The sequence below is a fragment of the Schistocerca americana genome, chromosome 7 (assembly GCF_021461395.2).
Source record: "Schistocerca americana isolate TAMUIC-IGC-003095 chromosome 7, iqSchAmer2.1, whole genome shotgun sequence".
In the NCBI taxonomy this organism is placed as follows: Eukaryota; Metazoa; Arthropoda; class Insecta; order Orthoptera; family Acrididae; genus Schistocerca; species Schistocerca americana.
In genome coordinates, this window is record NC_060125.1 from 341,515,404 (window position 1) to 341,540,407 (window position 25,004).

The following is a 25,004-nucleotide window of genomic DNA, read 5'->3' on the forward strand; positions in this document are numbered from 1 at the left end:
TTCTTAGTGGTTTCTATTTTATTTTGCTTGCTTAGTTTGCAACGTTTTTGTATTTTATCCTTTCATCATTTCATATCCCACATGTTATGGAAACATTCCTGCTTCATCTTGTCTGAGAAGTTGTTCTCTGCAGTCATTACTATATCATCCCTCAAAGCTACCTATTCATTTTCCATTGTATTTCTTTTACCCGTTGCAGTTATTCGCAGCTCAATACTCCCTTTGAAACTATAAGCAAACTCTTGTTGTTTTAACTTATCCAGGCCCAGTATTAATTTTCTAATTTTGCAATGTCTTCAGCTTTACTCTGCATTTGACAACCACGAAATTACTATCAGGATTCTTATATGCTCCTGGAAATGTTTTGCAGATTCAAACTTGCTTTCTGAATTTCTGTATTACCGTCATATCATCTATTTGAAATCTCAGGTGTCTCTAGGCCTATTCACGTGTTCAATCTTTCTTTGTGATTCTTAAATCAAGGAGAGCTTGCAGCTATTAAGCTGTGCTTTATGTAAAATTTTCTACCAAGCTGCTTCCCCTTTCATTCCTGCCCAGCAAACCATGTTCACTTACTCGTTATTTTTTTCTCTTTCTTTTTCTACACTCAAATGTGAATCAACCATTATGAATTTTCGTCTCCCTTAACATAACGAATAATTTCTATTACATCATATACTTTTTCAATCACTTCATCATCTGCGGAGCTAGTAGGTATGTACACTTGTATTGCAGTTGTGAATCGTAATTTTGTGTCATCTTTGCTATGATAATCTGTTCACTATGTTGATAACAGTGGTTCATTCGCATTCTAATTTTCTTGTTCATCATTATACCCTCTCCTGCCATTACGCTTATTTGATTTTGCTTTGATAATCCTGTACTTTCCTGACAAAATTCCTGCTATATCTGCCACCACAGTCCACTAATTCCCACTAATCTAATTTTAACCTGTCCATTTCTCTTTCAATTGTCTTACGTACTTACCCGATAAAAAATGTAACATTCCATACCACAGCCTGTAGCACGTCTTATTTGTCTTTCTTCTGATATCTTCTCCATGAATAGTTCCTTCGTGGAGAACTGAATGGGGGACTGTTTTACTCCCAGAATACTTTAACCAATAAAATGCCATCGTCAATGAACCATGTGGTAAGGCAGCATGTCCTTGGGGCATATAATGGTAGTAGTTCCGCTTTGCTTTCAGCCGAGCAGCAGTACCAACATACCATGGCCATGTTGGCTAATGGTACAGTGCTGGATCAGTCACCCAGGCTGATGCCCCTGTAACTGCAGAGAAGGTTGCGACGATCATCTTTTCCTGTAGTCTCTCAACAGATACACTACTAATGTGGTTCCGTTTGCGCTTTGACTGTAAGATTTGTTTCGTCGAAGGACGAAAGCCATTCCATTTCAGCAAGCTCCGTGGTTGGTGGTGAGATGGTTGCAAGACGTTGACTAGTACTTCGTGATGCACCGAGTAGTAGTAGCAGCTTTATTCATCCATATATCTCTTTTTACAAGTATATAGGACGTGTCAAAGTATTTACAAGTTTAGACCAATTTAAAATAAGCTAATTCGTATACACATACATTTACAGACTTCTAGTTAGAGACAATCATTAGATTTACTCCTGGCATACAATATTTTTTTATAAATAAGTTATTAAATAATGTAATGCCACACTGTTCACTCATATCTCACTATCAGTCACTGCACACACTATACACATATCGTTTCTTAACTCTTCACTCACTACACACACAAACACATATACACTGGTGATCTCTGGACAATTTTCTGTACCACAACTTGCCATTTGCTATCTGAAAAACTGAGTCATCGTCCTTCTATAATGAGTGAGATGTTGAACTCAGAAAGAGGAAGAGGTGTTAGTATTGTGCAATGCATAGCTTTGGGGGAAGTTTTTCTAGTAAAGGAAAAAGAAGGGAAAAACGTAGTGCGAAGGTGTTATGTGTAATGTTATATGTTTTATAATAATTATTATTATTTATTTGTATAACTTTTTTTACCAAACGCCTACTCTGTTTTATCTAAGTAATCCTTCAATGCATAAAATGTATTCCATAACAGGTACTTTTTAGCTGTCTTTTTAAATAAGTATATTTTTGCAATTTTTTTTATCTCTTTTGGTAATTTATTGTACAGTTTTATTCCTTGGTAGAAAATGCTGTTTTGAGTTTTATGTTTATTTTTTCTTGGAAAATGTAAGTTGAGTCTAGCTCTTGTTCTATGGTCATGGACAGAACTGTTTGTGCAGTAATTCCCAATGTTATTTTTTATGTTTACAACTTTCTTGTAAATGTATTCACATGGAGCAGTCAAAATCCCCAGTTTTTTGAACAGATCTTTACAATGAGCTCGACTACCAGTTTTGATTATGATTCTTATGGCTCTTTCCTGGAGTTTGGAGCCTGTGTTCATATTTTGTGCATTTGTTCCCCAAAAAAGAATGACATAGCTAAGAACTGAGTGTACATATGAATAATATGTAACTAAAAGACACTGCATGTTGCACACGGATGATAGGATTCTAAAGGCATAACATGCTGATGACATTCCTTTTGCAAGTAACTTTGTGTGTTCACACCACTTCAACTGTGAATCAACATACATTCCTGGAAATTTTGCATTTGTTACACAGTCTATAGAGGTGCCATCTACATTTAATTTAACATTGTCATTTTCCCTCTTCAAGCCGAAATTCATGTCGTTAGTTTGCTTTATGTTCAATGTTAGTTTACTGCTTATTGACCAATCGTAAACTTCCTTGAGAGCTTCATTTGCTTTCTCTGCAAGGAGTTCTCTTGATATGTCAGAGACTATAATATTGCTGCCATCATCGAAGAGAATTTTTTCACCATGAGTAACACTAATGGGAAAGTCATTGATGTATATCAGGAATAGTATTGGTCCTAATATGCTACCTTGCAGAACGCCTATATCAATGTAATTTGGTTCTGATAAGTGTTTTACTAAACGATTAGATCTATTTGAAGTATGTGTTATCTCTACTCTTTGTACCCTGTCTGATAGAAACCAGTCATTAGCTACCTCTCTTATTCCTAATGCTTCTAATTTATTTAATAGAATCTTGTGGTCAACTGTATCAGAGGCCTTAGAGAGATCCAAAAATATGACTGTGACACACTCATCTTTGTCAAGAGCATCAAGTACAACCTTTGTGAATTCTACTATGGCTGACTCCATATTTTTGCCGCTTCGAAAAGCAAACTGTGATTCGCTTAAAAGCTTGTATTTATTTGGATAATTTATTAATCTGTCTTTCATAATTGCTTCTACTATTTTTGAGAATTGTGACAGGAGGGTAATGGGCCGGTAATTTTCTATGTCTTCTGTAGTACCTTTCTTAAGCAAAGGTACAACACTTGCCTGTTTTAACTGCTCTGGAAATGTCACTGATGTGAAGGATTCATTTATTATATTTGTTAAGGGACCTTGTATAATCTCATTGGTACTTCATCTAAGGCTATTGACTTTTTATTTTTTAGTTTTTGAACAGTTTTATGGACTTTAACCTCTGTGATTGGAAGTAACATCATTGTATTTAGTGTAACATTATTTACAGGTGTTATATTTGTTTTGGAGAATTTTTGCTTTAACTTCTCTGCAATACTTGAAATATGCTAGGTTTGAAGAACTAGAGCTTATGGACGGAATATTATGCACGAAATGCTGGACTGTGCCATAGTATACCCACTGCCTTATTTCACAGCGTTCAGATGCACTCAGGGAAGGGACTCACCTGACAAATTCGTGTCAGTTTAACTATCGCAAGGTCATATGGAATTTTTCACCCCACATTTTGCTCGTCCACTGCTCTAGAATCCAAAGCCGATGCGTTTTGCCCCACTTTAGCAGCGGCTACTGTGTAGTTTCATAATTAATAGTCATTGCGCTACAGGTCGTCCATGAAACCAAAAAAGCACTCACGGAAAGCTGAATGGTATCCACCCTCAGATTTCTACTGTACCTCACCAGATCGACTCTTGCCTATACACTATCTCATAAAAAATATCCTGATACCACTGTGTAATACAGAACTGACCGCTAGATGTCAAGAGGGGCAGACACTCCTGCACATAAGAAGGCGGGTCGTATTGTGTTGTCAGTGGAGAAGCAGTAACAGCACAATGGCTCGGTCAGGAGAGCTCATTGACTTCGAAAGTGGGTTAATCATTGAATGTCACCTGAGTAACAAATCTATCAGAAACGTTTCAACCCTTCTAAAATTGCCCAACACCCACTGTTGCTGACGTGATTGCGATTGGAAACGTGAAGGAACAACGTAAACGTTAACTCCGTCCACAGGCCCTGGTGGACCCAGCGGAACCGACCGGCCGCCGCGTCATCCTCAGCCCACTGGCGTCACCGGATGCGGTTATGGAGGAGCATGAGGTCAGAACTCCGCTCTCCCGGCCGTAGGTCAGTTTACGAGACCAGAGGCGCTACTTCTCAGTCAAGTAGCTCCTCAGTTTGCCTCGCAAGGGCTGAGTGCACCCCGCTTGCCAACAGCGCTCGGCAGACCGGATGGTCACCCATCCAAGTGCTAGCGCAGCCCGACAGCTCTTAACTTCGGTGATCTGACGGGAACCGGTGCTAACACTGCGGTAAGGCCGTTGGCGTGAAGGAACAAAGTACAGCTACAGCAAGGCCAGACACACTTGATGTATTTACGGTCAGGGACCGTTGAGCATTGCGGAGCGCGTTTGTAAAAAATCAGCTGGAAGGGTCACCCTGAATTCCAAAGTGCTGCCACCTGTCCAGCCATCACAACGACTGTGCATAGGGAGTTAAAAAGAAAGTTGTACAATGGTCCAGCATGTTCTCATAAACCACACATTTTTGCAGTCAGTTCTAAGCGAAGCTTGAGTTGGTCTCAAGAGCAACGCTGCTGGACAGCGGATGGCTGGACACGAGTGTTCTGAAGTGATGAACCACGCCATACTCTATGGCAATCCGATAAGAGGATTTTGGTTTGTCGAGTACCTGGAGAACGTTATCGGCCACCATATGCAGTGCCAACAGTTAATTATGGTGAAGGTTGTGCTATATGGTATGAATTTTTTTTTCGTGGTTAGCGTTGCGGAAGGATATGAATACATTTTACAGCTTTGCATACTGCGTTCAGTAAAGGAGTAGTTTGGAGACGACGATTATTTGGATGAGCACGACAGTGCATTGTGTCATAAAGCGGTAACTGTGAGAGAATGGTTTGTGGAGAATAACATTCCTGAACTGGACTGGTCTGCCCAATATCCCAATCTGAACCAAATGGAGCACCTTTTGGATGAGATACAACACCCACTTCGCTACATACTCCAGTGAAAAACATCGCTACCTTCTCTAGTTTCTGTTCTGGAAGAATCGGCTGCCATTCTCCACACACACACATTCAGACACATCTTTGATAGTGTCCCCAGCAGAGTTCAAGCGGTCACGAATAAGAAGGGTAGACCCACTCCATATTTATGTCCACTAATTGATGTCCAGGTACTTCTGATCAGACAGTGCATTAAGACATCAGTCTGATAACGTCCCAGCTGATCTCAGGGTTTTGTATCTTTCTTTTGCCCATTTCACGCCAATATCTCTAACTGCTGAACGTGCTGCCCTGAACTGGCAAAAAATGCAATTGTATCTAGTCAGATCGCTTAGGAGCAAAGACTGGCAATTATCTGCTATTGTAGATAAAGTTGCAGTTGTGTACTACATGAAATGTAAAAGAGTGGGATTTTTTGACTACAAGCCTTTTTGAGTCACAGCTAGAGTCACTCAAGTTGTACAGATATTTGGAAATACAATTTATAGATACGGTAAGTGTAACAAACGGCAATGCCAAGTTGTGTGTAAAACAAGTAACATGCTACGATTCGTTGGTAACACCGTGAAATTTCAGTCGGACCGGAATAGAGATTGCGTACAGAAAACTTGTACGCCCCATACTTTAATGCATACGTATTATAAAAAAGGATGTATGTAGATGTACATGTATGTATGTATGTTCCACATCTTCTTCTAAACCACTAGACCGATAACAACCAAACTTGATACACAGATCATTTACTGTCTGGAAATCATCGCTATGAGAACAGAACCACCTACCTATCAAAGGCGTGGGGGTGAAACTGCAGTGTAGCCCACGACGCGCGATTACTTTAGTAATCCAGTGTTCGAGAATGAGGGCGCTTAGAGACTTGCGACAAGCTTTACACATTATTTTAAATCTTTACCCTTTTTCTCGATAACGACGCCCTCAAAGAACGGGGAAATGTTTGTCGCTTACATTTTCACTGTTCACGCGATAAAACTGCCGCATGAAGCACGACTTTTAATTTATTACTTCTTTACTACTAACTGTATTCGTGAGACATTTTGCAGACAGAATCCACATATACCACTGAAGGTACCAAAAATATTATATCACTGTAAGACACATAGTATAATTATGTCGGTGAGTGTACTTGCAAAAATATTTCATTGCACGACACATAATTTAGGACGTATGAAATCAAATACTGTGAGGCGCGAAAAATTGTGGCGCCATGTATGACTTTTAACGTATTGCTTCTTTACTACTTACTCTACCCGCAAAAAATTTCGCACACACTATAAAATATACTAATGAATATACCTGAAAAATTGCTGTATATTATTTCACAGCAAATAGTTGAGGAGATATGACGTCATAAAAATTGAGTTGGACATCCGATAGAGATACATGCGAAATATGTGTACAAATATGTTGAATATATGTGAAATATATTTGACTTGTGCATGGGCAGTGCCATGGTTAAAAGCTCATACTAAACCCTTGGAATGATTTCAACTAAATTTGGTACAATCTGGAAAGAAATATTGATTGTGGGGATAAGAACCACCAGCCTCGTGTTGGGGTGAGCGTGATTACGTTGTGAGGAAAATGAGGGGACGGGAGAGATGCATAGAAAGCGAGAGGGAAGGAGAAGAAGGGCACAGATAGAAGGGAAGAGGAGAAGACAAGAGATGAGGAGTGCGAAATGGATAGACACAGAAAGAAGAAGATGGACAGAGAAAGGTAAGAGGAGAAGATGGACAGAAAAAGAAAAGAGGAGGACACGGATAGAGACCGTGGGAGGAAGAGACAGGCAGAGAGGAGGTGAACAGACGGAGAAGGAAACGAACAGAGAAATGGAAGAGGAGATGGATAGAGAGGGGAGAGAAAAGGAGACGGACAGGTGGTCAGAGAAAGGAAAGCGTTGAAAGAAGCAAATGGACAGAAGGGGGGAGAGGAGAAGATTGATAGAAGGGAAGGAGGAGATGGGCAGAGAGAGGGCAGAAGGAGATAGACAGAGAGTAGGTGGAGGATTTGGTAGGCAGGGAGAGGGAGTGGAGGAAGTGGAAAGAGAGTGGGAGAAGAGGAGATGGACAGAGAGTGATGGTATAGGAGGGCGGTACGAGTTGTCACAATGCTTGTTTGACTGACGAGATAAAATAAAAGAAATCCTAAAATTTCCTAACTGGCGGGCACTCCAAGAAAGATGCCGCATATATCGCGAGAGCCTGCTAAAACAACTTAAAATAATGTTTATCTGGGCATAAACTGCGAATATTCTTGCTCGCTACCTACTTATGACGAAAAAAAAAAAAAATTAAAGAAAAGGCTTCGCGGTGGATAATCGCTTCGTCTGCGAAATCTGAAGTTGCACCTAATGCCAGGACTGATCGATAACTTCCAGTTGTGGCTCCAGTCCAGATGGTATTTTCCGCGTAATATACATGTTACGGCGCTTCGTGGCATTACAGGGAAGGCAGTTAAAGAGGAAATGTACCGGGAACGCCGGCGGATTCGGAGAACCAAAGCATAGTGCATGTCGCAAGGGCATCCCGTCTCGCAGAAGCCGTGTGCGCCTGTGCTGTACGATTTCCCATTGTTATTGGAGGAGCAGCTGATTCTGTTCCAAGAAGCGGTTATGAAACTGGCCGGTTGTTTAGGAAGCACTCAACAAGTGGGTATTTCTCAGAAGTATTCACAGTAAACGTGATGAGTGAAAGCCACTGTGAACCGGCTTATGGGGCCAAAAATCAGGGTCAATGCACATAGAAACAAGTGGATAAACAGGGGGTGCAAGAAAGTCCTCCCAGACCATGATATACCTGACTTCCACAATAAATGTTCACAGGGAGCCACAGTTCTTAAAGTATTATTAAATATTTACAGCAAATCATAAAACAATATTTAATGCTGAAAATAAAAGCAAAACAGTCTGGAAGGTTGTAACACACGAAACAGAAAACAGAAACACAATGACAATAATTTACAGAAGAAAGACAGTGGCCGGCCGCGGTGGCCGTGCGGTTCTAGGCGCTTCAGTCCGGAACCGCGAGACTGCTACGGTCGCAGGTTCTAATCCTGCCTCGGGCATGGATGTGTGTGATGCCCTTAGGTTAGTTAGGTATAAGTAGTTCTAAGTTCGAGGGGACTGATGACCTCAGAAGTTAAGTCCCATAGTGCTCAGAGCCATTTGAACCACTTGAACCGAAGACAGTGGTAAATCTTTAAATGATCTGCAGAAACTAGCGTATTTTGTGAATGAATATTTTTCAAGTATAACAGAGAAACAAAAATTCCCAGAATCGAATGTTACCCACTACAGACTATGAAGTCAGGAAAACAGTACAAAAATTAACGACATGAAGTCAAAATACAAGCCCGTTAACTAACATAATAAATGAGCCTTTCAGCTCAGGTTACTTTCTAGAGTATCTGAAACAGGCAAGAGGTATGCCTCGGCTAAAGAACGGTTAAGCAGAACATACAGAAAACTAGTGGTCAGTTTCTCTTTCTAAAAAATAATATAATCATTATCGAAGACACACAATGAATTACTCGCATAAATATAATTTCATCACTGAGGAATAATTCGGTTTCTGGTGCAGCAAAAGTACAGAATCAGCTATCGTAGAATTTATAAATGTGGTACTCGATGCGGTACAGAAGGATGAATGTGTCAGAGATATATTTTTAGCCCTAACAAAAGGTTAACAACATTCTACTAAAAATTAGAATAATTGGAAATAAAAGGATCTGTGAATGAGAGGTTCTGATCATATATGAAAAAGAATGTGCAGAGATAGATGTAGAACAAGATTAAACTAAAGTATAATTTTACTGAAACATTTGTCAATTCGAATGTATATTAATATAGGAATCCCTCAGGGCAACATCTTAGAACCAATGTTGTTTTTGGTTTACATCAGTGACAGACATGGGGAAAAATTCTTTTTGCTGATCCAGCAAAATCGTAATTACCGATAAAATAGTAAAATTCTTAGTGGAAATTGCAAATGAAACCCTTGGGGATGCCTGTATTTGATCATAACGCAATAACGTTACAATGAGCATAAATATGATAAACAGCATGTATTTCTTCTTAAAAGGGGAAAATAATTCTTTAAAATTAAATGTGGACTAATATTTCATATATTACATAGCAAACACAAAAGTTTAGTAATTAATATTGAAGATCGCTTGCAGTGGAATGAACACACAAATGCGCAAGCAAACAGAAGCGTCATCAGCAGACCTTAAAAAAAATTCCTGTCATCAGTGTGTCACAGTCGCCTTATACACAGTCCAGTCGCATTAATGTGCCTACCGCGTGTGTTAGACATCAACGAATAACAATCACTCACAGACAGCAGGTGGCAGCACTAGCAGTGGAGAGTATATAAACCGTTTTGTAAAATGCATTTTAACCAATCGCTGTTTATTTGCCCTATTAGTCATCTATCGGTTTGGGTTTTAACCATCATCCAGGTCCAGGAGGGCGACGGTTCAATCCTGCGTCCGGCCATCCTGATTTCCTTAAATCGCTCCAGGCAAATGCCGGGATGATTCCTTTGAAAGGGCACGGCCGACTTCCTTCCCCGTCCTTCCCTAGTCCGATGAGACCAATGACCTCGTAGTTTGGTCTCATCCCCCAAAGAACCCCGACCCCCCAGATCCAGGATGTAGGGTCCAACAGATTAGATGAAAGCACCACATATTCCAATTCCCATAAAGCGTGTCTATGGGGAGGAGGGTGACAAGGCGCGGGGGGGGGGGGGGGGGGGGGGGTTAGGGTGGCAGACGCTGAAAATAGTACTATCGGTATCGTATTGCAGAAACAGAGCGACTTATCTGACGTGCAAAAGGGTATGATCTTTGGCTTTTGGGCCAAGGGTTAAAGCAATTCCGAAACTGTTAAGCTTGTAAACTGTTACTGTGCCGCCATGGTTAAGGTATACCGTGAATGGCAAAATGGCGCTTTCCAAAAAAGGCACTATGGCAGCTGTGGTCACGACGGGAGATAGATGACAGACGTTAGCGGTGACGTGTACAGGCGACTAGATGTGCAACTGTTGAGCTACAACTCGCCCCGATGAACCATGGGGCTGGCTACCAACAATGTGTCCGCAACGACTGCTCAGTGAACGTTGCTGCGTATGGGCCTCTGCAGAAGGCGCCTGGTTCATGCACCCATGCTGATTGCTGTTCATCGGTGACGAAGGCTGAAATTTGCACGCCAGTACCGCAACTGGGCGTCCTTCTGAATGGTGACATGGGGCCTTTTCAGATGAATCACGTTTTGTGCTCCATTGTACAGATGGCCATTGGCGTATACAGCATGAGACGTTTGAAAGCAAGCCCCGTCGGAGGTTTGAGTCTTCCTTCGGGCATGAGTATGTGTGTTGTCCAAAGCGTAGGTTAGTTTAAGTTAGATTAAGTAGTGTGTAGGTTTAGGGACCGATGACCTCAGCAGGTCCCATAAGACCTTACCACAAATTTCCAAAATTTCTGAAAGCAAACATCTGGAACAATCGTCGGAAGATTCCAGGCCGGAGGAAGTAGCGTTATAGTCAGAGAGTGTTTTCGCGGCATGGTCACGATGCTATCCACCAGCAGCACAATGCAACGTGTCACACAGCTCGCAGTGTACGTGTGTGCTTCGAAGAGAACTAGGATGAATTTAACATACTCCACTGACCACCAAACTCTCCGAATTTTAGCTGAATCGAGAATATGTGTGACCACCACGATCAGGCTGTTGGAGCCATTGATCCTCAACCGAGAAATCTGGCGCAGCTGGCCAAGGCACTGGAGTCGGCATGGCTTCACATCCCTGTCGGTATCTTCCAGTATCTTACTGAGTATCTTCCTGCATGTCTCGCAGCGATCCGCGCAGAAAAAGGGTGTTATTCACTCTTTTGACAGGTGGCCACATTAATGTGACTTGACAGTGTGGTTACATGCTACTCCTATATCCATTCCATCTTTAGCTACGGAATCATTAGTTAGGGTCTCATACACAAAACAAGGACACAAGTCTTCAACCTGTAGAAAAAGGCTGCTATAATAATAGCTGAAGATAGTAACTGAGTTCCCTGTAGAGCTCTGTCTCGTCACGTTATGTGAGTATGTCTACCAGTCTGTTTATGTATATCAAGAAGAATACCAGTGATTAGTTCATAAACAGCAAGACTCAAGATCACGGAAGAAGAACCGTATTACTTTGAGTTCACCATGAGTAAACAAATAAAAAACACAATACAATATTTTGTTGCACGGAATAAAATTGTGCGGTGAATTACCCAAGAAGATTAAATGGACAACTGAAAACTCAATATTTATGATGCTGTTAAAACATACTTCTTAAATAGTACACACATTACAGAGTCAAGGCTCTCGTATTTAGATAGCACAGAGTAGGAAATGGCAAAAATTAAAATTATTTACTAATACACAACTGTCATAGTCTATTAATCTTAATGTATAATCTTTTCTTCAGCTCAACATCCCATTCATTGTGGTAAGGCACTGACTCAGCTTTTTGACAGAGCGAATGAGACAACACCAAGAATTCAATAGGGCGGCGGAAATATCGTCAGAGTTCTGATGCCATCCGAAAGCGTGAGTGTGAGAGTATTTATGTAAGTGTGTGTGTGATGTGGTGTGGTGTGTGTGTGTGTGTGTGTGTGTGTGTGTGTGTGTGTGTGTGTGTTGTGGCTGTGTAGTATGGCCACTGACCAGTGAAGTGATACAAATAAATACTATAAAAGTGTTTTTCTAGATAAATTTGAAACTTCTTTGTAATATGTAAATACAGCTACGTGAGTTAATATTTCTCTATGCAGGAGTTGCTTAATTTCTTAGAAAATTGTTTCCTTTTTCAATGGGGACGACATACTTGATATGGTTTCGTAAATATCTATGGATGAATAAGTAAGTAATCAACTAACAGAGCAAATGTCTGACTGGGCCATGTCACAAAAGCTGTTTTCAAACAGGTTCGGCTAGATAATCCACACACGCGCCAATGGTCGATGGTGTACTTTAGTGTGACGGCGTTATTCTGTATTAATCCGCTGGACTGTCTGGTGGTACAAGAATTTTCCTCACTAACAAAAGGGAGAAGAGATTGTTGCGTACCGTTCCTTATCGCCAGACCGTGCAGCCCTGTCATTGAGTAAATACTATCCCACTCTACAGTGCCTCACGGATTGAGACAAACTGCTGATGATCATTCGTAAGTGCTTGTGCACTTAAGTAGAGTCGTGCACGGCGCAGGTTTCTGCCTGCTCAAACCGTGTCTCGTCCTCTGGCCTGCAAGGGGCCATACACCAGCCCGACGGGATGGCGAACTGATTTTCGTGCAGCCCATCACGTCAGCGGTTTGACTGACCAGCTGTTTGCGCTGTATACGCTTCTCCCAGCACCCACAATTCCATCCCATCCACTGTACTGTGGAGCGCACTGCGTCTAGCTACAACATTAAAATTTATGGGGAAAAATTATGATTGTTTGATGACGTGTACTAAGTAATTCCTACAACGTCTCAATGGATTTTTACGCAGTGGTTATCAGCGATTCCACCCTACAAGGTTCCTACGCTTTTAATTCCTGCAGCACAAGCCCTATGATTCATTTGCGCTATTTGGAATTTCAGATGTACAATTAGCAGAATATCTCAAGACTGATGACATTTTGTAATTGTTATTGCTATCACATACACTCTTCTAAACTATAAAAATACCTATGTTGGTATTGCAACTAGCTGGAGGTAAAAAATGGATAAACTGGCGCTAAAGTTAAGCATGCTAATTTGTGCAGCCAATGAAAACGTTGACAACCATCCCGTGCGTAGAAAATAGAAATGACAAGGAAGAGGATAAAGGCAGGTCTTTGCAGACAGGCGTAGAACGTAGAGATCTATGCACGTCAATAACAGCCGCGCGTTTGCTTGGAGCGTCAAAAATTGTTTCAGTACACAAACGGCGACATCGCAGCGACGATTGCACTGCGCCACTAGATTGGGAGGCCATCATTATGAATGTAGGAAGAAGAATGATGTAGTGTGGCTGTTGGATAATGAAGCAGTGATCACAGCGAAGTGTCTAAATAACAGAATATAATCATGTTAAACTGTTATTATCCACTGATGATTTGTGCATTTCTCTCGCCTGGTAGCAAAGCATTTGCTAGTTTGGGTGCATTTTAAGTTCTGATTGGCCACATTCGACCAAGAACAGCACGACTAGAGCACAAACACAAAACAGTTTAACAGAGACACTTTACGGCATGTTGAAAAAGAGAGAGACAGGGAGAGATGGAGATCTACATCTACATCTACATCTATACTCCGCGAGCCACCTTGCGGTGTGTGGCGTAGGGTACTTATTGTACCACTATCTGATCCCCCCTTCCCTGTTCCATTCACGAATTGTGCGTGGGAAGAACGACTGCTTGTAAGTCTCCGTATTTGCTCTAATTTCTCGGATCTTTTCGTTGTGATCATTACGCGAGATATATGTGGGCGGTAGTAATATGTTGCCCATCTCTTCCCGGAATGTGCTCTCTCGTAATTTCGATAATAAACCTCTCCGTATTGCGTAACGCCTTTCTTGAAGTGTCCGCCACTGGAGCTTGTTCAGCATCTCCGTAACGCTCTCGCGCTGACTAAATGTCCCCATGACGAATCGCGCTGCTTTTCGCTGGATCATGTCTATCTCTTCTATTAATCCAACCTGGTAAGGGTCCCATACTGATGAGCAATACTCAAGAATCGGACGAACAAGCGTTTTGTAAGCTACTTCTTTCGTCGATGAGTCACATTTTCTTAGAATTCTTCCTATGAATCTCAACCTGGCGCCTGCTTTTCCCACTGTTTGTTTTATGTGATCATTCCACTTCAGATCGCTCCGGATAGTAACTCCTAAGTATTTTACGGTCGTTACCGCTTCCAATGATTTACCACCTATGGCATAATCGTACTGGAATGGATTTCTGCCCCTATGTATGCGCATTATATTACATTTATCTACGTTTAGGGAAAGCTGCCAGCTGTCGCACCATGCATTAATCCTCTGCAGGTCCTCCTGGAGTACGTACGAGTCTTCTGATGTTGCTACTTTCTTGTAGACAACCGTGTCATCTGCAAATAGCCTCACGGAGCTACCGATGTTGTCAACTAAGTCATTTATGTATATTGTAAACAATAAAGGTCCTATCACGCTTCCCTGCGGTACTCCCGAAATTACCTCTACATCTGCAGATTTTGAACCGTTAAGAATGACATGTTGTGTTCTTTCTTCTAGGAAATCCTGAATCCAATCACAAACCTGGTCCGATATTCCGTAAGCTCGTATTTTTTTCACTAAACGTAAGTGCGGAACCGTATCAAATGCCTTCCTGAAGTCCAGGAATACGGCATCAATCTGCTCGCCAGTGTCTACGGCACTGTGAATTTCTTGGGCAAATAGGGCGAGCTGAGTTTCACATGATCTCTGTTTGCGGAATCCATGTTGGTTATGATGAAGGAGATTTGTATTATCTAAGAACGTCATAATACGAGAACACAAAACATGTTCCATTATTCTACAACAGATTGACGTAAGCGAAATAGGCCTATAATTATTCGCATCTGATTTATGACCCTTCTTGAAAATGGGAACGACCTGCGCTTTCTTCCAGTCGCTAGGTACTTTACGTTCTTCCAGCGATCTACGATAAATTGCTGATAGAAAGGGGGCAAGTTCTTTAGCATAATCACTGTAGAATCTTAAGGGTATCTCGTCTGGTCCGGATGCTTTTCCGCTACTAAGTGATAGCAGTTGTTTTTCAATTCCGATATCGTTTATTTCAATATTTTCCATTTTGGCGTCCGTGCGACGGCTGAAGTCAGGGACCGTGTTACGATTTTCCGCAGTGAAACAGTTTCGGAACACTGAATTCAGTATTTCTGCCTTTCTTCGGTCGTCCTCTGTTTCGGTGCCATCGTGGTCAACGAGTGACTGAATAGGGGATTTAGATCCGCTTACCGATTTTACATATGACCAAAACTTTTTAGGGTTCTTGTTTAGATTGTTTGCCAATGTTTTATGTTCGAATTCGTTGAATGCTTCTCTCATTGCTCTCTTTACGCTCTTTTTCGCTTCGTTCAGCTTTTCCTTATCAGCTATGATTCGACTACTCTTAAACCTATGATGAAGCTTTCTTTGTTTCCGTAGTACCTTTCGTACATGATTGTTATACCACGGTGGAACTTTCCCCTCGCTTTGGACCTTAGTCGGTACGAACTTATCTAAGGCGTACTGGACGATGTTTCTGAATTTTTTCCATTTTTGTTCCACATCCTCTTCCTCAGAAATGAACGTTTGATGGTGGTCACTCAGATATTCTGCGATTTGTGCCCTATCACTCTTGTTAAGCAAATATATTTTCCTTCCTTTCTTGGCATTTCTTATTACACTTGTAGTCATTGTGCAACCACTGACTTATGATCACTGATACCCTCTTCTACATTCACGGAGTCGAAAAGTTCCGGTCTATTTGTTGCTATGAGGTCTAAAACGTTAACTTCACGAGTTGGTTCTCTAACTATCTGCTCGAAGTAATTCTCGGACAAGGCAGCCAGGATAATGTCACAAGAGTCTCTGTCCCTGGCTCCAGTTCTGATTGTGTGACTATCCCATTCTATACCTGGTAGATTGAAGTCTCCCCCTATTACAATAGTATGATCACGAAACTTCTTCACGACGTTCTGCAGGTTCTCTCTGAGGCGCTCAACTACTACGGTTGCTGATGCAGGTGGTCTATAGAAGCATCCGACTATCATATCTGACCCACCTTTGATACTTAACTTAACCCAGATTATTTCACATTCGCATTCGCTAATAACTTCACTGGATATTATTGAATTCTTTACTGCTATAAATACTCCTCCACCATTGGCGTTTATCCTATCCTTGCGGTATATATTCCATTCTGTGTCTAGGATTTCGTTACTGTTCACTTCCGGTTTTAACCAACTTTCCGTTCCTAATACTATATGCGCACTATTTCCTTCAATAAGAGATACTAATTCAGGAACCTTGCCCTGCAGTTTACCAATATTACGTTAACTTTTCCTGTTTTTGGTCTCTGAGGACGGACGTTCTTTATCAACGATGATAATGTCCTCTCTGGTAAGCCGTCAGGTATTTTATCGTTTCGCCCAAGGGGGGGTCCCTCTAACCTAAAAAACCCCCGTGTGCACGCCACACGTACTCTGCTACCCTAGTAGCTGCTTCCGGCGTGTAGTGCACGCCTGACCTGTCTAGGGGGGCCCTACAGTTCTCCACCCAATAACGGAGGTCGATGAATTTGCAACCATTATAGTCGCAGAGTCGTCTGAGCCTCTGGTTTAGACCCTCCACACGGCTCCAAACCAGAGGACCGCGATCGACTCTGGGCACTATGCTGCAGATATTAAGCTCAGCTTGCACTCCGCGTGCGATGCTGGTTGTCTTCACCAAATCAGCCAGCCGCCGGAAGGAACCAAGGATGGCCTCAGAACCCAAGCGGCAGGCGTCATTCGTTCCGACATGTGCTACTATCTGCAGCCGGTCATACCCAGTGCGTTCAATAGCTGCCGGAAGGGCCTCCTCCACATTACGGACGAGACCCTCCGGCAAGCACACCGAGTGCACACTGGCATTCTTCCCCGACCTACCCGCTATTTTCCTAAGGGGCTCCATAACCCGCCTAACGTTGGAGCTCCCTATAACTAATAGGCCCGCCCTCTGTGACTGTCGGGACCTTGCCGGAGAATCGGCCACTGGCCCAACAGGCGAGGCATCCTGTGGTGGCTCGGAAACGATGTCATCACCACTAGGAAGCACCCCGTACCTGTTGGAAAGGGGTAAGGCAGCTGCCACGCGGCCAGATCCCACCTTCGCCTTTCGGCCAGGCACGCGCGAGCCCACCACTGTCCGCCATTCACCCTGGAGTGATGGCTGACCGGTAAGATGCTCACTGCCGGAAGACGCAGCGACATCAGGGGTTCCATGTGATTCCAAGGCCACCGAAGTAGGCATAGGTCTCACCACAGCTGCCCCAACGCCACTACGAGCCGACGCCTGCGCCTCGAGCTCGATGAGCCTAACAGACAAAGCCTCCACCTGCCCCCGAAGAGTGGCCAATTCTCCTTGCGTCCGCTCACAACAACCACAGTCCCTACACATGACTATGTTTACCCTACTCTATACGGTGACAAATTCCCAAGATAATCTTCTGATGAGCTACTCTGATAATCAAGAAACACTCACTGAAATACGAGACGCGAAAACTACGCTAGGTTTTCCCAGAAAAACTATTTAAAAGCTAAGCGCAGCAAATAAGTACAAAAACGCTTTATACAAACAGTACTCGCTGCTGCTGGTGCTCTCGCTCTGGCTGTCACAAGACAACTGCTGATTCAAGTGACTAGTGGCTAACGGCCGCGAAACAAACAAAAGACGGTTTTAGGGCGCTTTCTGTTCTAAACGATCAAGAAAACACTAAGAAATCTAACACGAAAACTACGTAAAGTTTTATCAAGAACTGTTAGTTACTATGCAGAGCAGATAAACACAAATAGAATCCCTTCCTTAGTGGAAGGCCGTAAACAAAATGCAAAATAAACGCTTTATACAAACAGTACTCGCTGCTGCTGGTGCTCTCGCTCTGGCTGTCACAAGAGGCAGGAGATATATACTTGCATGTGATAAACCCCTTCCCTCGACAATTTCTCTCCTTCATATCTCCTCTGTGTTACCACAGGTGACGTGTCACTGATCTCATTTGTACTAAGATTGCAGTACACGCGAAATGCCTATTTGCTTTCACCACCCTGAGTGGAATGCATAAGTTCTAACTAATGTTCACCGATCTTCTACAGTTGTTGGTCGTGAAACCGTTATCTTGAGGTTGTAATAAACTCTCAGCGAGGTACTGATATTGTATGAATAATGAAACTTTCTACTCGCCTTTTATTAGCAGAATACGAGAAGCTGCACAATTATATTCCGCTTCGTGAAACCCAAATACCGAGCGAGGTGCCCACAATGGTTAGCACACTGGACTCGCATTTGGGAGGACGACCGTTCAAGCATGCTTCCGCTCATCCTGATTTATTTTTTCCTTGATTTCCTTAAATCGCTTCAGGCAAATGCTGGGCTAGTTTCTTCGAAAGGGCACGGCCGACTTCCTTCCCCGTCCTTCAAATGGTTCAAATGGCTCTGAGCACTATGGGACTTAACTTCTGAGGTCATCAGTCCCCTAGAACTTAGAACTACTTGAACCTAACTAACCTAAGGACATCACACACATCCATGTCCGAGGCAGGATTCGAACCTGCGACCGTAGCGGTCGCGCGGCTCCAGACTGTAGCGCCTAGAACCGCTCGGCCACTCCGGCCGGCCCCCGTCCTTCCCTAATGCGATGGGACCGATGACTAGCTGTCTGGTCCCCTTCCCCAAATCAACCAAAAAATCGCAAGTCATTCTGGAAACCACAAATAATTTTCAATCTTCACACTTTCATAAAAAATAATCAAAACAATGAACCGTGTATATGCGTGATTACTATCAAACTGTTCTCAATTACATTTCCAAATAACCAGAGATTGCTGTTTATGTCCTTAACTGACACCGTAACATGTTTGTCCTCTGAGACTGCGGAGCCGAACTACTTCGCCCGCCACCCAAGATAGGCGCGATCCGAAGAGCTCCGAAGTACTTCGTCTGCCTTTTTGTGTAGAAACTGTTTACTATTCTACCGGTAATGAACACTTTTGAAATAATGGAATGATCGCCTGCTATTGAAAGATGATATTATATGAAATGCAATTTAATTCACTGTTTAGATTACCTATTATTATAATCATATCCCCAATGGAGAACGATAAGCAGGTGATTTTCAGTCTTTCTTAGAGCTCTTCTTATTTTCCCAATATTTCTTCATTTTCTACCCGAAGGCCTCATTTCTTTCTTCGGTCCACTTTGGCCGGTATGGCATAGGTTCCATCTCTGGAATAAACTTCCACTTATCAATTTGCTTCTTAGTGTATCCCGGTCTAATGTGTTTGTTACGTCAATTTTTGCTTTTGTCAAATCCTTCTTAACTTCAGTTACCCAAGGTATCAATGCTTTAAAGGTTGTCATAGTCCAATAGACGTTTAGTTAGTCTGTTTCCAGGTAATCTGTTTAGGTGTCCATAGAACTTCATTCGTTTCTTCCTGATGTCAGTTTAGAAGTTTGACACTTTTTCTGTTGTCTCGATGGTTTGCAGTTTGTATCAGTCTTGTGTATAACGTGGTCCCAGAATTTTTCTAATAATCTTTCTCTCTACTTTCTTAATTTCTTGTAAATCTAGGTTTCGATTCAATGAGAGTGTTTTGCGTGCGTATGTGACTGTCGGTTTGATTACTGTGTTTCAGTGTCTGATTTTAGTGCCTTTTGACAGGCATTTTTTGTCTGGACGCTTTCTTGATTTTCTGCAACCTGTTTTTTGTGCTATTTTTTCAAGTCCTGTTGGCTCAATAATTTCACCAAGGTACTTAAAGTGTTCAACTCTGTTAAGTTCGCCATAACTTGTTTTAAGTTTCGGAATATCTAACTTGATACACATGAATTCAGTCTTCCCAAAGGAAATTTGCAGGCCAAACGTCTCTCCACATTCTTTGAGGGCCTCGATTTGTTTTACAGCAGTTTATTCACTGTCGGTTAGAATCTCTAAGTCATCTGTAAACACCAAGTATGCAACATTCAATTTTCCTTAATCTCCTCCTAGTTCGATTGACTTCCCAAAGTTTTGTTTTCTTAGTTCTCGTTCCCATTCTTTCATCACTTTGTCTAAAACTATGTTGAATAATACTGGCGAGATCCCATCTTCTTATCTTACTTTTTATTTTACTCCTTGATTTTGACTAAGAATGATTCCGAAACTGCATCTATGAATTTAATTTTTGATTTGGTTTCTGACAGTGTTTGTTAGATCAGTTTTCGAGTTTTGGTGTCTAGTCTGCGTTCTTCTAGAAAACTGTGTAGAGATTGTCTATCTATAGAATCGTATGCTTTTTCAACATCAACAAATGTGCAGGCGGTTGGTTTCGACCTGCTTGCTTTAATTTTTAAAATATTTTTAAGATTAAAGATTAGATCGAAAGCCTGCTTGGTAATCTGAAATTGTATGTTCTAGCTGTTCCTGTGCCTTCTTTAGAAGACACACGGATAAAATTTTGTAAGTGACCGGCGAAAGTGAAATGTCTCTGTAGCTGTTTACATCTGATCTTTCTCCCTTTTTGTGCAATGGATGAATTATGCACATTCCCAATCCTCTGGAATTTTTTCTGGCTGCAAATTTCTTGGAAGTTTTGAGTAATCTCTTTTAAGGAATTTTGACTAAGGTTCTTCTCTAGTTCAGCTGCAGTTCAATCTTCCCCCGATGACTTATTATTTTTGAGCTTTCTAATGTGACTACAAATTTCTTCTTGAGCTGGCGGTAGTGAAATTTCATTCGTGTGTTCTAGCTGTAACCTGGGGAATCTAGTACTTGGTTGTGAGCAATTCAGAAGTTGTGAGAAATATTTGGATAATTCTTGACAATTTTCTTTGATAGTTAGTGCCAATTTTCCATTTTGTTTCCTGAAACAGAGGTTTCGTAAAGTGTATCCTATGATTTGATTTCCTAACCTTTTCGTAAAAGTCGTATGTTTTGTGGTTCCTAAAGTCATCTTCAATTGAGTTTAGATGTTCATTTAGATACTTTCTATTAGTTTGTCTAAGTGTTTTAACTGTTTGTTTTCTAACTTCGAAAAATTTCTTTTGTGCGGTTTCTGATTTGTCACAGTTGTAGTTTAAGAAGGCTCGTTGTCTCTCTTTTATTGCATTATCACAATTGGAATTCCACGATGGGTGCTCGGATTTTTTCTTTAATGGGATCATTCCTCTTGTTTTCGTTTGGAAAGCTGTCTAATTGCTTTGATTCTTGGATTTTTTGCAAAACGATTTTGGTAATTAATGGTGTTTTCTTCGGTGTCTCCTTTTTGGTGTGAATTTAAATTTGACTCTGGTAAGATAGTGCTCAGAGTCTATATTTGCCCCACTGCGGACATGAATTCCTTTTTGGAAATCATGGGAAATCGTAGCGTGGTCTATTTGAAATTCACCTACCTGAAGGATTATGGATCGCCACGTTTTTTGTTTCTTAGTGTTCTTTCGAAGCGTTGTTGACATGATTTTTAGATTGTTTTGTTGGCACAACTCGATGAACCTGACACTGTTCTTGTTCGTGAATTTGTGTGCAGGGTAATTGCCCACTGTGTTTTTATATTTCCTCTCTTTACCAATTTGTGCGTTGAAATCACTAAGAAGAATTTTTATGTCCTCTTTCAGAATTTTGGACATTTCAACCTGAAGTTTTCCACAATTTTTTTGTCTTCTCGAGTTCTGTTTTGTTGCCAATGTTGGTATATATTTTGTTCGTGTGCTTAATTCGCATGGTCATTAGTTTGTTGATGATCGGATTTACATTTGTAACAGATTCAAGGATGTCCTAATTCACATTAAGGGCCATGCCAAAGGACGCAGCATGTTTTCTTGTCTGTTTTGCTTTTAAAGATACAGTAGTTGTTGTAGTATGTTGTTCCCGAATCTGTGAATCTAGTCTCCTGAAGTGCAAGGATTTGAATTTTTTGTCTGTGGAGTTCTGTAGTAAGATTCTGAAATCTGCCAGTATTTATAAGTGTTTAGATGTTAAAAGTGGCGATATATATGAGATTTTCGTGGAAATGTACCAGAGGACTCCGACTTTCTTTGTCGTACGAGCCCAAGCTTTGCAGAATCCGATAGCTTCGTTGTCACCACAGGGCGAGTGAACTGACCACCTGGGGTAATGTTAATATTACTTGTACGAATCATTCTGCTTGTAATTAGGTTCCAGCTAACGCTGGTTGGATAGAACCATGGACTGTTAGTTCCTGGAGCTCAGTGTTCAGCTGCACCTCACACGGTGAATAGACGCTGGCCAGAGTACTGGTGGTTACCACACAGGCGTGTCTGGACCTTTAAATATGCTTTACCTTTATTATAAAACTTGCCTCTTCTACCAGTTCCGATGATCTGCTTCTCCGCTTTCACTGCCACTGAGATCTTCCTCGTTATCCTGGAAAGAACCCTTACAAGTTACTATCAGCCGGGCCAGGTGAACCAAGGTTCTTTAACAATGTGTTACTCCTCCCCCTCCTCCTTTTTCAACAGGACTTGTGACGGGCTAAGGAAGATATTTAATAATAGAATTCTTCTTCCGGACGCCGCAGCCAATTGGGGAGGACGACCACAATATAGGCGGTCTTTCTCGTGAAACCGTTACCGAACAAACCATCTGTCATCGCTACCTCACATCACATTACTTCATCTCCCCATAGCTGCCTTCTCACCTGCTCTAGGAAGGGCTTCTAGTAGTTGAATGTGATGGCTGCAAAGCCAGAAATATTGCAACTTGCTTATACAAGGTGATAGCGGTAGAGATACAGATATCGTAATAATTAGTACCGTAATACTCGTATGTATGCACTTCAGAGTGTTAGTTGTTTTTTCGCTACATCTAACAGTCTTCCCACAAACAGATCGCATAGTTTCCATCGTGTATCGTGTATCGTACCGGGGACCTAGAAACGACGGAGAGGCTTCGTCCTCGCTGTAGCCCTCAGTGGTTCACGTCCCCACAACAGGCTACAGCATTCCCCTCACCCCACCGCCACCCCACACCGAACCCAGGGTTATTGTGCGGTTCGACCCCTAGTGGACCCTCCCCGGAAATGTGTCAGACCAGACGTGTGTAACCTCAAATGTTTGCATGGTAGATTAATTATAGTGTACACGTTCGTGGAGCTGGGTTTGCGCAGCAATCGCCGACATAGTGTAACCGAGGCGGAATAAGAGTAACCAGCTCGCATTCGCCGAGGTAGATGGAAAACCGCCTTAAAAACCATCCACAGGCTGGCCAACACATCTGAACTCGACACTAATCCGCCAGGCGGATTCGTGCTGGGGACCGGGAAGCAGCGTATTAGACCGCGCGGCTAACCGTGCGGGCTTCACACAGTTTACTACCTAATGCTTTCAAATGGCTCTGAGCACTATGGGACTTAATATCTGAGGTGATCAGTCCCCTAGACATAGAACTACTTAAACCTAACTAACCTAAGGACATCACAAACATCCATGCCCGAGGCAGGATTCGAACCTGCGATTGTAGCGGTCGCACGATTCCAGACTGAAGCGCCTAGAACCACTCGGTCACAGCGGCCGCCTACCTAATGTTTTCTTCACAGTCGTAGCTGGACTATGCCTGTCAATATAGACTATCGTTTTGCAATCTTTTCCCCAGAGTTCAGTACCTGACCTGCTGCCCAGAAGAAAATAAGCATTAATGCCTTGCTTGTGCCAAGCGTACTAGGAAGTGCTAACTAACATAAAAATATACCACTCGAAATAGCTATAATTATTAGTCTGCAAATTAAACGTTGATCAGTACATTGTACTCAGTCATTAGTAATAATATCAGCACCTACACACCTAACACCCTATATGGTGTCTCTAGTGAACTTGATTCACAGGGAATCTCTCACAAAACTTTTTACTCATTTGAAACCATGTGGCTCTCTTCTTAATCTCTGCGAGACGTTTCCAGTATTTCCCGCTATTTCTTCGCGTCTTCAACAAACAGTTCCACATCCAAATTGCCTACATCCATGACAGGCTGGCAACAGCTATTGCTGGGGTTGTGATGACGTGTTCAGTGCCCAATTCTTCCGCGCCGGTGCTGCTTGTCGGCGATCGGAGAGATAGCTGCGAACGGCAGTGGTTGGCGGGCGCTATCCTCTGGCCACGTCTTCGCAGCTTCACTGCTGTAGTGTGGCGTGGCTCCATTCTATCGCATGTACAGATGAAACACGAGAGGAAGTGACGCTGTGAGCTCGCGATAGTAGTCGCTTGTGTGCAGTAGTCGCGGTAGGCTGGATCGCCGAGTAACCAACGCTTCAAGATGGCAAAGCGAGAGGCTGGCAACACGGCCGGTCTTGTCCAACGGGCTGCGCTCGAATGTGCAGTCTGTAAGTGGGCACTGCTTTGACGTTGTTAACTTATCTTTGACCAACAATGGCAATGTTAATGTAGTAAGATCTTGGCACGTCTGAAAAAGAAGTTGGGTGAAGGATTTTAATAACAGCATAAGTTAATTATTTGCAACCCTGTTTTTGGAAATTTATGGTAAGTTCCTATGGGACCAAACTGCTGAGGTCATCGATCCCTAGGCTTACACACCACTCACTCTAACTTAAACTAACATACGCTAAAGACAACACATACCTATGCCCGAGGGAGGACTCTAACCTCCGACGAGGGGAGCCACGCGAACCATGGCAAGACGCCACAGAGCGCTCGGCTACTCCGCGCAGCGCCCAGTGATTGTCGTGATATTAACTGAAAGGCAAATAGCCCTACAGAAGAGAACACATCACACCTGTGTCAGAGGTGAAAGCAGACTGTTCACTAAGCTAAAAAGAAGTCTTCGCAGTGAAGCTCGAAGTAACTGAAATGTTATGAAACAACTCTAATTTTCCTGCACATCATCTCGTAG

General features: G+C 42.3%; 1 pseudogene; it reads right to left on the minus strand.

Annotated features, from left to right (window-relative positions):
- Positions 1 to 4,549: 4,549 nt before the first annotated feature.
- On the minus strand, positions 4,550 to 4,667 carry LOC124623262 (annotated as a pseudogene).
- Positions 4,668 to 25,004: the final 20,337 nt, after the last annotated feature.